Below are 18581 nucleotides of genomic sequence, written 5' to 3' on the forward strand. Positions count from 1 at the left end.
GTCAGTAACATTTGGACTGAATATCAACTCTAAGAGGATCAAGATTAAGATTAAACAATATTCTAAGCTACTTTGGTAGGTGCACAAACTTGAAGAGTTCCATTCTAAGCTACTTTGGTAGGTGCACAAACTTGAAGAGTTTCATTCTAAGCTACTTTGGTAGGTGCACAAACTTGAAGAGTTCCATTCTAAGCTACTTTGGTAGGTGCACAAACTTGAAGAGTTCCATTCTAAGCTACTTTGGTAGGTGCACAAACTTGAAGAGTTCCATTCTAAGCTACTTTGGTAGGTGCACAAACTTGAAGAGTTCCATTCTAAGCTACTTTGGTAGGTGCACAAACTTGACGAGTTCCATTACTGCAACAAGTGTCCTTTGATCACATAATAGGATGAAATAAAGTGGCTTGACAGAATTGCCAAAAACAGCTTCGACTTTGGGCGAGTGTATAGATCTCGTTTATTTTCAAATTTCATAGCATTTGAAACACATGATATAGAAAAGTGTAAAAGTAGCCTATTTAATGGGGTCAGAAGGCTAATTGGACAATGTCGTATATTTGCCATCAAACGACTTTTCACAAGCTGTCCTACTAGGCATGGCGCCAGGAAAAAAAAGATAAAATGATTAGATAATATAGCGTGGGCTGGCCTTGTTTTTCACGACTCGTTGAGATCAGTGATAGACAGAGACAAATGGCGTGAAGTTGTGAAAAGGTCTGCAATGGCTTCCCGAACACTTTGAGAAGAAGTTACAATAACAAGAAATAGATAGTTCTATTTTGGAGTTTTCTTTAGATGTAACAGGATAGGAGACTTTCAAATTGGACATTTTTTTTATGTCTAATTGAGTTCTGTCCCCTACAGTTCCACAATACAAGAGACTACCTCGCCCCTGCCCACACACACGAATACAAACTTTGACGACCTGGCAGTGAGTGTACTAACAAACAGTATGACCACATATTGGAAAAAGGGGGGGGGGAGCTGTACAAATCATTATTCCACACATTGATGTGGATTTTGAGTTCTTCAAAGAAATGCCTCATTCTTAATAATCAAAAGAGAGCATAAAGTTAGAGATTGTAAACATATGTTCACTTAGACAGTGTTTTATACTTCTGTGCTTCAGTACTGCCTACCTAGCCAGAATACTTCAGACTGGAACACATGTAGCGCTGGTGCTAAAACATCCATTCTAGCGATAAGGAAGAAACGAGTTGATCTCTGGATAAATTCTCTAATTTGATTGTCTATTTCTCCAAGTAATAGGCCTAGTTGGACGTGTACGCTAACTATCGGTGCAGTCAGGAAAGCCTTGAAGCGATACATGACAAGCTTGCTGTAATTTGCTAAACGTTGGGAGAAGAGCCAGAAATCATTGACAATGACAATTGGAGACAAAACACAACGACATTTGAGATACATTAGCTGCTTTCTTCTTAAATTGGCTCGAAACAGATCTGGTTTCAAATGAACTTTAGAAAAATGTGTTCTTTCCCCAGCCCCCACCCCCTAAAGAAAATATAATAATAAAAAAGAACCTTCGACAAAATGCCATAGTTTCGTTTTGTAGGTTGCTACGATTTATTTTGCAAAAAAGGTTTCACAGTAGGATCTAAATGCTACCTATTTGAATTTGTGTAGTACTATGTATTTACAAAATGTTTTTTTAGTCCTATGAAGTTATTTAATTCCCAGTAAAAGGCTGTTGACATGTTTAAGATAAAATATTTACTGTAATGAGGTCGACGTTGTAATAAAGATTGACCAGTGTCTTAATGTGACATGTGACATCAAACTATCTGTAACAAGTTGGCATTAAACTTTCTGTGGCAATTGACAACAAATTTTCATTGACATGTGCCACGAAACTTTCTGCGATATGTGGCATCACAGTTTTTGTTTGTGACAAGTGACACGTACCAAAGTTGTATTTGTATTTTATGGCTGTGCAAGGTTACTAGCTGGCTGAATAGCAATACCAGTTAAGTTATTGTCGGCTAAAAAAATGCAGAATTGGTTGACGAAATAATGAATAAATGTCATAAATGATTCACTCAAGTCCGTAAAAATATTCTTGTTGACAAAAGCAAAGTAAAGTACCCCTTTCAGACCTTGCAATCTCTAGGGCAGATGATTTAAATGTCATCTGTTTCTGTGGTCTACGGTTAACTAGGGTGCCAGCACAACGACCAACCGTCTTTAATTTTCCCAAACTGATGTTATGTACCCATTAGAGCAGGTTGGACTCAGAGGCGCCCTCAGGATACAGAAATTCAAAATCTAAGTCTTTACCAAGCTCCGAACCCAGGCTCCCAGTTTCGGAAGCCAAGAGCTTTACCACTCGGCCACCGCCCCTTTCTTGTTTATGAAGCAAGCTGCAAATATCAAATGTACACACACGCATGTGAAACGTAAAGATAACTTGAAGATTGTCTAAGTTGTGACACAAATGTTCTTGTCATATTATATCTAAGTTGTGACACAAATGTACTTGTCATATTATATCTAAGTTGCGACACAAATGTTCTTGTCATATTATATCTAAGTTGTGACACAAATGTTCTTGTCATATTATATCTAAGTTGTGACACAAATGTACTTGTCATATTATATCTAAGTTGTGACACAAATGTTCTTGTCAAATTATATCTAAGTTGTGACATAAATGTACTTGTCATATTATATCTGAATTGTGACACAAATGTACTTGTCATATTATATCTAAGCTGTGACACAAATGTAATTGTGATATTATATCTAAGTTGTGACACAAATGTACTTGTCATATTATATGTCTTACATATTATTTGTATGGACTTAAACTTCTTGCGCAGTACTTGGGGACATAAGAGATAAAACACTAGTCAAGCCCACACATTACACAGCCTTAGGTAGTGAGAAATTGTAAAGGGAAAAAAAAAGAAAGGTGAATATTATGTGTTTATGTGAGAATACAAGAGATACTCAGAGAAAGGAAGAGATGATAGAAAGACGGACGAAAGGCAAGACAGATGCACACCACAAATACAGTAATTGAAACTAAACCCCAAAAAACGTTTTTCTAGAAGTAAGCATACAGATCGATTTCCGCTTAGTGTCAGTCTTAAAATACGAAAGTTCAATGTTTGAGTAAATTATATCAATTTCTACTCACTTTTTCTCTCTATTACCATCGCCTTCTCTCTCTCTCTCTCTCTCTCTTACCCTTTCTCTATTTCCGTTTCGTTCTCTGAACAACAAGTATTGACGAAAGAGAAATTATTTTAACGTCGCTAAGAGGATGCACAGTTGAAATCGTTCATAGTTTTGTATTTGCTGAGATTAGTTCGTCTTCCTTCGCGAGGCTGAAGTTCAAGTGGCTGCGCTAAAACAATCTACTTCTCTTTGGTGTAGTGCAAATAGAGAGAGACAGAGAGAGAGAGAGAGAGAGAGAGAGAGATGTACCATGTTTTACACTTATTCACAAATATCTAAAGAACTGGAAACAACCACAACAGATGTATGCAATCAGAAACGTGTCATGTCCGTGTAGTGTCTGTGTAGAACCAACACATTGATGGACGATTTACTGTTTTATGATTCATCTTTGTCCATATAGTGTGACGTTTGTCTTGAAATAAAATAGTTAAACCCCTTAACTCTAGCTGTACGAAGTTACGGAACTTTCACTGAAAAGTCAACGTTGCTATTTTAAAAAAATAATAAAAAATAAAAAAGTAGATAGATGGGGGACAACCTTTTTGCCTTTGTAATAGTTGTTTCCCTTTGTTATTTTACGCGCCACTAAGTTTATTTATCTAATACCGAGTAACTAATGCGTCTAAAATAGAAACTATCTATATTAAGGCTAATTGAAAATACACTTTAAAACATTACAGAATTTTTTATGGGTCCAATTTTGTGTCCTGGGGCTCCTTCACTTTTGAATAAACCTTAGCTGTAGAATATATTAAAGCTTAAATGATATTAATGCTACATACAATAAGATGGCGATAATGAACCAAAAAAAAAAGAAACGCGCATAACGCCATTGGTGGAATTCAAATTAGAGTACAAACATTGTCATATTAAAAAAAGTAAAGTTCCCCTTTCAGACCTTGTGGTCTATAGGGCAGATGATGTAAAGGTCATCTGTTTCTGTGGCCTACGGTTAACGAGGGTGTCATGTGGCCAGCACAACGACCAACCGCCTTTAATTTTCCCTAACTAATGTCAGGTACCCATTAGAGCTGGGTGGACTCAGAGGCGCCCGAAGATCCCGAAATTAAAAATCCCCGGTCCCTAGTTCGGAAGTCAAGCGCTTTACCGCTCAGCCACCTCGCCTCCATTGTCATATTAACTAAGTACTAAAACTCTTGTACCAACACTCAAAATAAATCCTGTCCATCTAAAACTGTTCTTTAAATGGACCTCCCCCCCCCCCCCCAAAAAAAAAAAAAAAATTTGCAATAGAAAAACTTTTTTTTTCTTTCGCTACAAAACAGAATGTGTCCATTAAGCGTGTCGCAAAACATTTTGACAGAATGACGAAGTGAGAGAGAGAGACTAAGTGAGGAAGCTAACAGTATGTGTGAAAAAAGAGATAGGGGAGGAGAATGTGTATAAGAGAGAGAGAGAGAGAGAGAGAGAGTGAGAGAGGATGAATTATACAGGGGGATATAAGGCGTAAAAGATTGAAGAAGAATGAGGAACAATAGAATCATGTCTGCCATTTCTCCAGCATGAAAACCAAAAATATACTAGAAAAGACTAGACTAGACTAGAAAAGACAAGAGTAGACTAGAAAAGACTAGACTAGACTAGAAAAGACTAGACTAGACTAGAAAAGACTAGAGTAGACTAGAAAAGACTAGACTAGACTAGAAAAGACTGAACTAGATTTAGACCTTAATGTGACGATACGAAACTTGCATGCAAAAGTTCATTTGAGTTTTTCCCAGCAAACCGTGGGAAACTTTAATTTTTAACATAAAACATTATTTTCTTGTCCACCCATAACTAATTTCTTGTAGGATTTATCTCCCCTCGCACGTTTCTCACGGGACGAATCTCGACGTAAAACATTAACTAGCCTCTCGAGGGCTAACTTTTAATTATTGACCGCTGGACAGGTGACCAGCACACAATAAGTCGCTGCACCAGCGCTACACGCCGCGGCCTAATAACTTTTCACACCTACCCCCCCCCCCCCCCCCCCCGCAGGATACGCATCGCTCTAAGAATAGCATTGCACTCGGGCTGGACAGATACATATTCGCTTAAGACTTTACTCTCACGGTAGGCAACGAATATTGACCATAAATCTGACCTGACGCCTGACATCTCCGGTACATCGATACATGTGAGAAAATCACCTAGCTATCTTCCCCACCCGTTAAACGAAAAGTCCCAACTATATATAGAGAGAGACCAAAGCATTCCAAGTTAGGCCCGCTAGGATTCATACAGTCTCCTCTGTTAGGAAGTTTAGTTGTGAGGATTCATTAGGGACAAACGGGTAAGTGTAAACATTTTCTACACTCATTTTATCTTATAGGAATGTGTGAGTACACATTAGTACACAACCACGTTCCCCGTCATTACATTATGACTTTATTATGTATATACATTGTACTATTTTATGTCGATATTATATCTTCATATAGTATTACTAATGCCGCTATGGTTGTCTACATTTGAAACCATAGTTATATTTGATTTTGTTATGTTTCTCCATTCCCGTATTTTAGTGATGGATGTAAACAATACCCTCTAGTGAATCTAAGTACTGTCTAAGAACTTAGATCGCAGTGCTCTAAACTTACAGAGCCCATGTGAAATTAATCATTTCACATTTCTATTATATCCCTCATACATATTATTATGTCTCCCACCCTTGTGAACTTATAGTTCCTTGGATGAATGTAATTTTGATTAACTATATCAAACCCTTATTACTGTAGCCATATCCCTAATATTTTATTTTCATCTTATCCTTTAGTATATAATATGCTCATTCCCCATTTTACTGTAACTGATTACTTATCGTCGTAATCAAACTTATTGGATGAATCTTGACAAGTATCATCTTACATTGTACTATAGCACATTTATTGTGGTTATCTTACTTATATCCTTTGTTATTGAGTTGTATACGTACTTTAAAGTTTTATACATAATTGTCTTAAATCCCTTATTGGGATTGATACCAATGCCTACATCTGAATGATTGCAAGGCATATGGGAATCCCTACTCAATGCCTTTAGGAGGTTCCTAATTGTATGTCTTATCCCCAGCCTGGTTGCTACCCCTGATTGCTACCCCCAATTGCTACACACGATTGCTACAACTACCAGATCTCCATAGAAAGCTGTAACCGGAGCAGACCACACCAGATACACCCCCCCCCCAATTATATACCTGTTAGCAAGAAGGCATTGCCTACTGTCCTTGGCCTTATCATATTGCCCAGTGTCCACAGTGCCCTATACTGCCCAGTATCATCTTCCCAGTGCCCGGCCCAAACTGTCCATTGCCCAATAGCTATTGCCTAATGCCGACAGATCAGAGCAACCTTCGCAACAGAAGATAGACTGGTGTTGAGTTAGCACGGCTCTCTACGAGCTAGAGATCACAGCTGAGAGATCGTCCAACTTAGTCTACACCACCAACCCTCTCTACTGCTAAACAGGCAGTGGCTTCACCCTAGAGCCAGCTTGCCTACCGCATAGAGAATATCCCGAGCCGACGTCCTAAGACTGAGCCGGATGACTCATCCTTCTGAGTGCCAGTCCTACGACCGCCAGAAGACGACCCACGGGCTAGCAGCTAAGAAAAATAAGTAGCCAGACATAGGAACATTCTTCTCCTCCAATCACTCAATAATTAGCAATCCATGATGAGCAGTTATATTAGATATTAGCACCTTCATTTCATTTCTTAATTATAATTTTATTTGATCATTTTCCTTTGTAAACTTTCATTTATTAAATTATATTTATTTATAAACGTATAATATTGGTCTGTTCTTACTGTTAGTTGCGGTGTGCCTGTACAAAATCTTATATGTGAGCGGGATAAAATTAATAAAATTTCCCCTAGACTCAAATAAACGCGCCAAATATTAACTAATTAACATCTCGTCACACTTAACAAAATAAAGCCTACAAAAAAAAAAGGTCTCCCTGTCAATGAAACAAGTACTTAGGGTACGTACAAAGAAACACTAGCACGACAAACCAAAGAATCAAAGAGACAAGAAGGGAACAAAACAAACAACAATTACAATTATAAACAAATTATTTGATAGGATTCCCATCACAACTGTGAGATCTGTTCAATAACAAATGTTATGTCCTATGTTATGTCCTATGTTATGTCCTATGTTATATCCTATGTTATGTCCTATGTACTGTACACTCCTGGTGCTAACCTGTCGTGCTAAAGAGGAGAATTGAACTCTGTTATGTCATTAGTTATTTTGGTTAATAAGTGTTTTATTATTCTGAGTGTTGCTCTGAAGTAGGTATGGAACAGCGTTGTGCTGAGAAATATTTTTGAGACAAAGTTTCATAGCTTCCTAAGTTTTAATAGTAATACAAGTCTAGAACGATATCTAATAGATACTTTATACTTTTATCTATGTGTCTATATATATATACTTATATATTTATATCTATTTATCTATCTAACCTTTCTTCCTCTCTCTCTCTCTCTCTCTCTCTTTCTCTCTCTCTCTCTCTCTCTCTCTCTCTCTCCTTGTACAATATATGTTTATATATAAATACAAATAATTGTTTCGTTTGTTATTTTTTACTTCATGCGACAAAGTTACTTCACATTTTAAATGCTGGCCGCGTTTTTTTGTTCACCACTATTTCCTATTTCTCAGTCCATCTGTATTTGTGAATGTGCCCCACGTGATTGCTATTATTCCGCTGAGTTCAAGTGACGTCTGGACGTGTGAAGAGCAATGTAAGGCTCTGAAGTTTGCAGGTTTCCGTGCCGATAGCCGTGAAACCACCGCATTTAAAGACGCAGGGAATAATTTAGTGGGCGAGTTTTGCGCCTCAGTGCTCTCCCTCCTGTCTACCCACACGTCGAGTGGGCTAAATATAAAGAGGTGGGGGTGGGGAACTGAAGGTGCTTTTTGTTTGGGAGGGGGCGGAGATGCGTGGAGAGGAACAGGAACAAAGGAAGAAACGAGGGCTACCATAGAAGAAAAAAAAAATAGAAAGGACCCCGGACAATTTCAGGCTTCTTTCAATAGTAGCAACATCCCGCTTTTTCCCAGCTTCTGCCATACAAAATGAACTAATTGCAACAAGACAAGGTTAATAAAACTTGGCCAGTGAAGCATGACAGGCCTGGGCATGCACAAAAGCTAAACAAAAACAATATCTACAATTCAGCAGTCCTACTGTATTCATCTTGATTCCGTGTCGCTAATTAGAACATCAAACGTAGTAGAAGAAAAAAAAACATCGTTTCAAAATAAAACGCAAAAAAAAAATAAAAAAAAATGGAGAGAGAAAATGTTAAAAAATTCATTAGAAATAAGAGTTCTGCCCCTAGGGGTCAAGATGTTTTTTTAATATCAGAACCTGAAGTCTTGTCCAATGCAGATGTCTGTTTTTAGGTCATGCTTTTTTTAATACTCCACACTGAGTCTGTGTATTAATGTATTTACATTTAAGCACTAAAAGAGAAAAAAAAAGCCATAAGAAAAGAGTTTGAATTTTCAAATTTTATTTAGGCTCTGATACTGGATCTTGAAAGGCATTCATGGATTTCCATGGATGTGAAGCGTTTTATACATTTAAAGGCATAATGTTGTCTCATATGCTTTTGGGAGAATAAGTTCAAGAACAGTTAATGACTCAGTTTCTACCTTTACTATTCCACAATAAGTTCAAGAACAGTTAATGACTCAGTTTCTACCTTTACTATTCCACAATAAGTTCAAGAACAGTTAATGACTCAGTTTCTACCTTTACTATTCCACAATAAGTTCAAGAACAGTTAATGACTCAGTTTCTACCTTTACTATTCCACAATAAGTTCAAGAACAGTTAATGACTCAGTTTCTACCTTTACTATTCCACAATAAGTTCAAGAACAGTTAATGACTCAGTTTCTACCTTTACTATTCCACAATAAGTTCAAGAACAGTTAATGACTCAGTTTCTACCTTTACTATTCCACAATAAGTTCAAGAACAGTTAATGACTCAGTTTCTACCTTTACTATTCCACTATTTTGGATCCAGAGTAAAATCTTACATTTTCGTCATGAATGAAGTCTTATTGCCTTTCTTCATTCGCTTTTCTAATCTATTTTATTAAATTAAATTTTTACAAATCTTATATCAACTCACTCTGTCTGTTTGTCTGCCTGTCTGGTAAAAGGTTTGTACACGTTATTTTTCCGACACCCAATCTTGGATTAAGCTGAAATTTTGCATAATTATTTCTTTTACCTGACAACACAAGAATCAATTTTAAAAATTAACTTATTGATAGCTATTTGTAATTAATTGTTTTGTTCGGTATCTCGAACAAGGGCAAGAAATTGTGCTTGACTGAAGTGGCGGTATAAGCTGAATTAGTCCCCATTATAGGTCGCCGCGTTAAAGTAGGTTTGAATCAAAAATAGATAACTATACAAACTTTTTTTTGTCATACACACCTCACTAGCAGAGTGGTTAGAATGTCGGCTTAACTAGTCACCAGTTCAAATTCAGTTCGTTTCCTTTTTTTTTTGTTTTAAATGCTTTAAAAAAAAAGATCAGGGTAAAATTCTTTCTATGTATATAATGTAGGAATGTGAAACAAAAACATTGTAATAGTTATATAGATAAGGAGTTCATTATGAATCGTGAGACAAAGGGTATTCATTTATCAACCAAGCCATCTGCCGCCATAGGATCAATGAATAGTAATAGGGACTTTTCATTTTTAGTTATCACTCGACGGTTGGTTATAAAATAATGTTCAGCCCTGCAGCAGTAAATCTTTATACCTTTATTGGATATAAGTTATCAGCAAACACTTTACTTTATGTAACATGTTGATAACATATAATTTTTAAAAAAAATAGAGGTAGCGTTGTTATTACGAATTCAGTGATATCTGCTTTCTGGCCTCATAGTTGGTGCCCTGATGAAAGGATTGACAAGCAAATCAAAGAAAGGTTCCATCAAAGACTCTCCTTAACCCAGTCCGGAAATTGCAAGACTTAGTCCAACATGATACACTGTCTTAACCTAAATAGATGGTCCCGATATTCTTGTTTGTAAATGATGTCAGATTTAAATTGGACAATGCAAGACACCCCCCCCCCCTCGAACTGCCTTTCTTAACAACAGTCTGGGAGAGATCAAGGAAGATGTCAATTAGTTATATCCCTATTACCGATCGATCATATTCCAACATGTTCGGGTTAAATATAGGAATATTGGGTCTCGGAAATTTGACCACCCTGAAAAGTGGTCACCGGTAATATTGCCCCTTTTTGACAATGTGTAAAAATGGGCACAGGAGAAATGGGCACAGGAGAAATGGACACTCTTTAACCTTCATTTTGAAGATAACTTGAATGTGTTAACGTATACTATATTCATAGGGTACGATCTATTGGGGACGTTATACCAACAGGAATGATTTTTTAAATGTTTTCATAACACAAAAAGAAAAATTGACAAAACTGTAAAAAAAAAAAAAAAAAAAGAGCAGTCAAAAATGGCTTTGAATAAAATGTCATTATGATATAGAAGTCGTAGGCAGGTTATACTATATCATACTATTAAAAGATGTGACACTCAAAATGGAAACGACCATAGCAGAACCTTCATAAAGAAGCTAGGGCGAAAAGTCTCTGCATCATTCCTGACCACTGGTCTTACTGGGATAAGTTACTCCCAATATGGCCCAATAGTTCGCAGGGTCATGGCTTGGTTTCCAACCGTAAACAGACTTCATACAGGTAATCTCACCTTTTGATATAGTTTATAAATCGCATAATAATAATAATAATAATAATTGTGATGATATGGAATGGTAAATATATTAGTATCGTTTACTTTCAGGAATAAAACAATAAAGGATTGCAGTTAGAGCCAAGCTAGAGGGAGAGGGGGGCAAGAGAAAACGTCGAGAGCGAGTCATTATCTCCGTTGTTACCTTGACAAATGACCAACACCAAACAGCTGTAACACAACACAGTGCATCACATGGAATGTCACGAACAGCTGTGACATTCCAGCAGCAGACGTGAAACGTGCCTGGCTCTTGTAAACCCCCTCCCTCCTCCCTCCACCAAAAGACCACCTTTCGCCGCAGATAAACAGGTAGCCCCCCGACTGTTATCACCACTACCCGCGGCCAGGTAAACTACTACACAGAGAACAAAGCCCAGGCACGGGCATACCAAACGAACAATAAATAACAACAACTGCATTTGCTAGTTAGATTCCGAGCAAGGGACATTACCAAGGATTTCATAAGTTGCTCAAGTTGGAAAAAAAAAGGCAGAAATAAGATTTAAAAAATAGAATTTAGAAGAATACGTAAATAAAATTAAATTCCCCTTCTATCGTATTACCCCCCCCCCCCCCCAACAAAGATGGATAGTTTCAGTGGTAGTGTCCTTGTGGAATAGAAAGCAATCAATGTAAGAGTTCATTGGTCAGAAATCTTTTTTGAGTGGTTGAGGGTTAAAATGCTTTGCTGCCTATCATGGGGGCTTAAGTTGGAATCCTCACTTGAGCAGAGTTGAGTTTAGCTGATACCCCACATCCACCACTGGTCCATAAACGAGATTGGAATATAGCGCTCTGAGCATGCTTTAAGCATGAAAGTTTCTCCATATAACGAGCGATTTGAAGAAGCGAATACACCTCGTTATTAAGATACTATAAAGATACAATGTATTCTTGGCTGGTTAAGATGAGTCTTATAAATAAATCAATTATAAAACTTTACTGTGAGGACACGTTTTTTGTGAGAGCTAAGATTTGATTGAATACTATCTAATTTCTATGTTGACCGAACTGTATTAATAAACCAAACATTCTTTCGTCGGCTTTGTTGCTAGGGTAAATATTATTTTTTCCCCGGAAGTATGTGATTGCGTGTAGCCAGGAAGTTTGTTTTGTCTGGGCCGGAAGTGCATGTTGGTAATCCATTGTTGGCTTGAAAGTCTGCGGATTCTGAACTGGGCCTAGAGTACAATAGTACAATCAACACGGGGGACTGCTGGGACTTATCAAAGCTTTGTGTGATGTGGGCTCTAAGGGTAGTCCACTCAGTATTAGGTAGTTGGATTTGCGGGTGTTAAGTTCTTTTTAGAGGGGCAAGCTCCAACCGACTTTTGCGCGTACGGATTTGCAATAAAATAATTTACTTTTTTATTTTTAGCTATCTCAGTCGGTAAAAGTCCTATTGGATTTGTGTTGTTTGTCTGTCATTTCATAGGTCCGCCAGTCACGTTTAATTTTCAATAACAAAAAAAAAGGCTAATAAAACTCCGAACTCTTTATCTTTTGTTTCGTGCGTAAAACTGGCGGTCACAACAAAAAGTCGATTTATTAAAACTTTGCAAAGAAAAATGGAGGGTTGTACTTTCTAAACACAATTTTCTCTGTCTAAAGAGAAATGTGAACACTAAGACGCTCATAGACTATGAGATTCTTTGTTGTAGTCGTTCGCAGTACGGTTAGTCAAGTCAACTGCTAGAACAACTGGAGAAACTTGACAAGGGCCCTGGGGTCCACAACTACCACACAAGACAGAAGTTAACGAAAAAAAACAACAAAATAAAAACTAAATCGATCAGAACAGACAATGTTTTTGTCAGCAGAAATTGTGGAGAAACATCTAGGGCACAGATGGGTTAGCCTTGCCACGTGATCTACTGCTCTCCTCATTTATCTGTGGACTTGAAGACAAGGTCATGAAACAAATAAATTATGCAAGTGAAAAAGATTTTAAAACTAATCAGCAACCTTGGATCAACACAAAGAACATTTCTCCGCTCTTCAGACCAGATGGTGGGACATATGCATGCTAGTCTCGGAGCCATTCAAGTGTTTCGTAATTGAGTTAAGCGGCAGGTCGAACTGAGCAAAAGTACAAAGAAGGGAGATGTCGCTTCGCGTAATATTTCACGGTCAAAACATTTTAGTTACGCACCTGATTCAATTATTTGTGTGTGTGTCTTTTATAATGTGTGTTAGCGTGTATTAGTGTGTGTGTTTTAATGTGTATCGATCTGTGTATCAAAGTGTAAATCTATATGTGTATCAGTAAGTAGTAGTGTATCCATCAATATTTAAGTCTGTGCAATGCTAGATTTTTGTAGTTGAGGATTTGGGCAGGATTTTTGTGAAAGCCCTTCATTTGAAGAGGCTTTGGGCAGGACTTTTTTTGAGGCATTTCTTTGAAAGACTTGACTGAAAATGTAATAACTGCTAGAGCACTGACATATTGGAGTTCTTGCACATTGAATCTTGTTTTTGTTTTTTCTTAGTATGCATATTATTATTTTTTTGTTTCATTTTATCGAGCCCCGACCCCAGTGGTCCAGGGTTAGGCCCTGGGCGTATGCACTGTTGTAACAGTGGCCCTCAGTGTGTATATGTGTTTGCATCAATGAGTATATGGATCAGTGTGTATATCAATGAATATATGTGTCTACATCAGTGAGTATATGGATCAGTGTGTATATCATTGAATATATGTGTCTACATCAGTGAGTATATGGATCAGTGTGTATATCAGTGAATATGTCTACATCAGTGAGTATATGTGCTTACATCGGTGTGTGTATATATGTGTTTACATCAGTGTGAGTAGCAATGTGTCGAACTTTTGTGGTTTTTTTTCCCTTCTTATCATCTGTGTATTGAATGTCTTCCCTCTCTAGTTATCAGGTCACGTGGACAACAAAGATGAATGATCCAGTTAATTTGATAACAGGAACACAAATAGTTTTATGAAGCGAAATGTAATCAAGAGACGTAGACACTAGAGCCACCAGGCTGAGTAGATGAAAGTCTACTTATACAGCGAGGTCCAATGAAAGCCGTTCTATAGATGGCACATACATCTATTCAATGCAAAGTTCTCCAGAATGATTGTTGTATCTTTCATTATTAATGAAAGGAAATGTTATTGTAAAAAAAGTGTATGCTCTTAATTAAAGAAACTGAAACAGATCTAAAGAGAACTACAGATGATAAAGTCGTTTAAGGAAACAATTTTAAAAAACATCTCCCATCATTTATACTTCTACTATGGTAAAATTAATGGCCAGATTTGTAAAGTTTTCATTATCATTGACAAAAAAAAATAAATAATAAAGTTCATAGTAGTGTAGAAACAAAAAGGTACAGCTATGTCTTTGTATTGAACTGAGAGTTACAAAGTTTTAATCTCATATAGAGATAGGAGAGGTGAGAATGTGTATATTTTACCACCGTATCTTTGTTGTTAATTAAATTTGGTTGGTCGGCATTCGAGGATCCCCTCTACCCAGAGTCACAAACTTCTTAGCGCCGATGCCTCAAAGTGTCGATTGTGGCTTGTGTTCAATTATTATTAAATCGCCATTACCGAAATAATATACTAATTTTTTTTATCAACTCACTCTGTCTGCCTGTCTGGATAAATTCTTGTGCACATTTTTTCTCTCAATTCCCATTCTCGAATCAAGGAGAAATCTTGCAAAAAACTTTTATAGTCAGAGACAATACATGAATCAATTAAAAAATTGTATCAATTAGTTAATCAACTGGTGGTAATTAATTAATTTATTTTAATAGAAAAGGGAAATAAACCATGTAGTATCGTCATACGGTAATGATTGTGCAGTGCTTTTCCTAAATTAAGCTTTTTTTTTAAAACTATGTTTACATTTTGTTTGCTAAACAATCTGCTTATTCGTATATTATATAATCATGATTGTCACTATAAAGTGGCTTGTTTTGCATTTTTGCATGACATGTTTAACATTTAATTGAACGGCTCGTTATGTCAGAGATAGACTAAGGCCTCCTTCATCTACCCTGCCCCTGCATCCTCTTACTTTTACGTATTGTAGATGACTGTCAATTATCTTTCCGTAGACAGAGATCATAAAACAGTGTCACGGTCAGGACACATTAAAACAGTGTCACGGTCAGGACACATTAAAACAGTGTCACGGTCAGGACACATTAAAACAGTGTCACGGTCAGGACACATTAAAACAGTGTCACGGTCCGGACACATTAAAACAGTGTCACGGTCCGGACACATTAAAACAGTGTCACGGTCAGGACACATTAAAACAGTGTCACGGTCAGGACACATTAAAACAGTGTCACGGTCAGGACACATTAAAACAGTGTCACGGTCAGGACACATTAAAACAGTGTCACGGTCAGGACACATTAAAACAGTGTCACGGTCAGGACACATTAAAACAGTGTCACGGTCAGGACACATTAAAACAGTGTCACGGTCAGGACACATCTTCTTTGTGTTGGAACCAAGGGTGAAGAGATTTACTCCTGAGAACACTGTTAGTGTGCTCTGTCTGGAACCAGAGGAATGAACAGAGAGAATAGACGAATATCGCCTCGGGTAAAGTTATGAATCATCAGAACCTAAGATCGACCCCCCCACCCCGCGTATCAATTGACTCTTACCGATCATGGCCCGTTTCCCCCTTAAAGGACGTGTCAACATCTAATTGTCTCCCCTGTTGAACCAATCCACGAGTTTACTAGCAGGTGGGAGAGGATTGGAGACTAAAAAAAAGGGAAAGTACTCTGGTCGCTTGAAACAAACTGCAGACGACAAAGGTGTGTGCGTGCGTGGGGAGGGGTCGGAAGGTAAACAGGGCACCGGTCAACCTTGTGATCGCGAGTAGTGGAAAAAAAGAGTGAGCCCATCTAACTGGGTTATGTTGCCATTCATTCAACTCCCGCCGGTCACGTGACGAAGGCAGGTAGGAAAGCAACACCTGTGGACGCCGCGGTACAGGTAATGTCGGTGCCACGGAACTCGTGTGACTCAACCACTAGATATGTGCGTCATGGTTGCACACCAGTTGACAAGATGGTAATTTAGAAAGTTCTATTGGTTACTTTAAAACAAACACATTGAAATTAATATAGTTTTAAAAAATGGGGGGGGGGGAGGGGGGGTGAAAATCACTATTTCATTAGATAGTGGAAGACTGATGGATTGCAAGCTACGTTTTAAAATGTCATCGTCCTCATTTGCCATCTCTCTATTTGACTCACTCTCCCCCCTCTCTCTAGCTCACTCACTCATCAACACAATCATTCACTCACATAGTCTTGCGAACAAGCCTTACTCAGTCAACCTCTTTCACTCATTTCTCTTTACCTCTCGCTATAACACTCACTTACTCTCTCTGTTTCTCTATCATTCTCTCTTTCTCTTTCTATCTCTTTTTTTTTACTATCTTTATGTTTGTCTTATTCTGTCTCCGCCAATGACAATGTATTATCCTGTCAGTGTTTGTCATGGAGTGCCGTTCCAGTCCTTACGTTCTAGTTAGTGCAGTCATTGATTTCTTGAAATTCTGTTTAAATGTTCATTAAAAAAAAATCTTGAAATAAAACATTTTACAACTCGTTGACCTACATCTACGCTAAGTCTTTGACTTGAGTCTGTTTTGGTCGAAACCTAATTCTTAAAATCTGTAAATAGGTATACACACATGTACACACACAGGTATACCCACATGTACACACACATGTATACACAAATGTACACACACATGTCTACACACATGTACACACACACAGGTATACACACATGTACACACACATGTATACACACATGTACACACACAGGTATACACACATGTACACACACAGGTATACACACATGTACACAAAATACTTACGAGTTAGCTCTGATTCAAATGAAATCGACAGTCCAATGCAAAGAAAGACGAAATTCAATTACTGAACAACGTAATTAATAGCTGAGGTTTTGAACCGCAGTCAGGAGTGGGGATTTAAATTCCAGCGGAACTAGAAAGAAGCCTCACAAGACACAAACAAACTCCCAAAGAATAAGACACACTATTTACAATTCACTTCAGAAATTTCACTTTTGTTTTTTGCCAAAACTGTTGAAAGAAATGTTGTTTTCCTCCTTGTTCACAAAATGTTCTCTTCAAAACTGGCACAAAGTCGTGAAAAAGATTAAAAAAGATTAATTACTAGAATTGAACTTCTGTGGAAATATGTCGTGTAAATCCTTAACTGAAGAATGTCCACTGGTCAGACCATGTCCAGTACATGAAGGTTCAGTGCCACGAAGAAGATGCTGTCTGAACAGTCTTTGTAGCTCCCTGGCGTGGTGTCACAAAGAACTACGCAGCGGTTGTCGATAGTTCCGTGCGGGACCAAACAGTTTGTCATGCTTCACTGAGCCACGACATTATTCCACCCAAACTCTTCCTTATGACTCCCGCTGAGTAAAAGTCTGCGTTGACGCGCTAACGGAACCAGAAGAAGAATTTAAAAAAAAAAATGGACGCGCGTGCGTGTGTATGTGTGTGGTTGATAAACGAATGTGTGTATGCCCGTGCGTGACAGAGCGTACCAGAGATGCGGGAGTAAGATTTTAACCCCGCTGAAAGACTCCACGCCACGAGCCTACGCGAGTTTTTTTTTTCTCTCAATTTTTTTTAGGTTCAACATTGTTGTGCATGTGTGTGTTTAACCAAGTATCTGTGGTTGTATCTATGTGTGTGTGTGTGTGTGAGGTTGTGCTTCAATCTGTGTGTTTGTATATCATCATACTCTTTCCTTCCTCCTCCCATCCCTTCATTCCTCTTCTCACCCGCCTCTTCCTCGTATTCTGTCGACTGTCACCAAACTCTCTCGTTCGCCGACGTAGCCTACAGCTCACTCTGCCAGCACATGCGACCCGCCGCGACCATTTCACCCTCTCACTCTCCCACACCCCCTCCCTTCCCCACATCTCCCAGAGAACTTCACTCACTGTCCTTTTGTGTCACATTCTCTTCCCAGCAGGCTTGCCTCCACGCTGAAACGATGTGGGGAAAAAGTCATTCAACTGTGCGAGAATTTTTGTTCAGACAGCCACTTCCATACAAACTTCTCTCCCAGCCCCTTGTAACTAGACACTTATAAGTACATTCGAAGTATTTAAAGTAGCTAACCACTGCACAACATCGGCCCCGATGTAGAGAAAGCAAACCTTGTAGAATCCAACTTTTTTGTTGGTTCTTAGCTCACGTGACTTCCGGAAGTAAAGTTTGTTGACGTGTTAATTTTATGGACCATTAGAGCTCTTAGTATTTGTACACTGAAGTGAGCTGTTGGATCAATGATGGAGTTAGCTGTTTCGTTTCCATTATTCTCCTGTTGAACTGATTAGTAGATAAGTCGACAGTAGATAAACCATTTGATTGGTTTCAGCAAAAATATATATAAACTTAATATTATACTATCTTAATACATGCACAAGTAATTATTTGATGGAGATTTATTAAACAAAGTCAATACTGCTTTGTTTTTTTAAGTAAAAATGTTTTCAAAATCCATGTC

The 18581-nt window shown here is 37.9% G+C and overlaps 1 protein-coding gene across 1 annotated transcript in view; it reads right to left on the reverse strand.

Moving 5' to 3' along the window:
* Positions 1-17934, reverse strand: part of LOC106054091 (neuroglian-like) — a 152139-nt gene extending 134205 nt beyond the window's left edge. The window contains exon 1 of the mRNA XM_056025264.1: positions 16904-17934. The gene's annotated coding sequence lies outside the window, so the exon portion shown is untranslated. The remainder of the gene's footprint in view (positions 1-16903) is intronic.
* Positions 17935-18581: the final 647 nt, after the last annotated feature.

This window comes from Biomphalaria glabrata, chromosome 4 (assembly GCF_947242115.1).
Source record: "Biomphalaria glabrata chromosome 4, xgBioGlab47.1, whole genome shotgun sequence".
NCBI classification, from domain to species: Eukaryota; Metazoa; Mollusca; class Gastropoda; family Planorbidae; genus Biomphalaria; species Biomphalaria glabrata.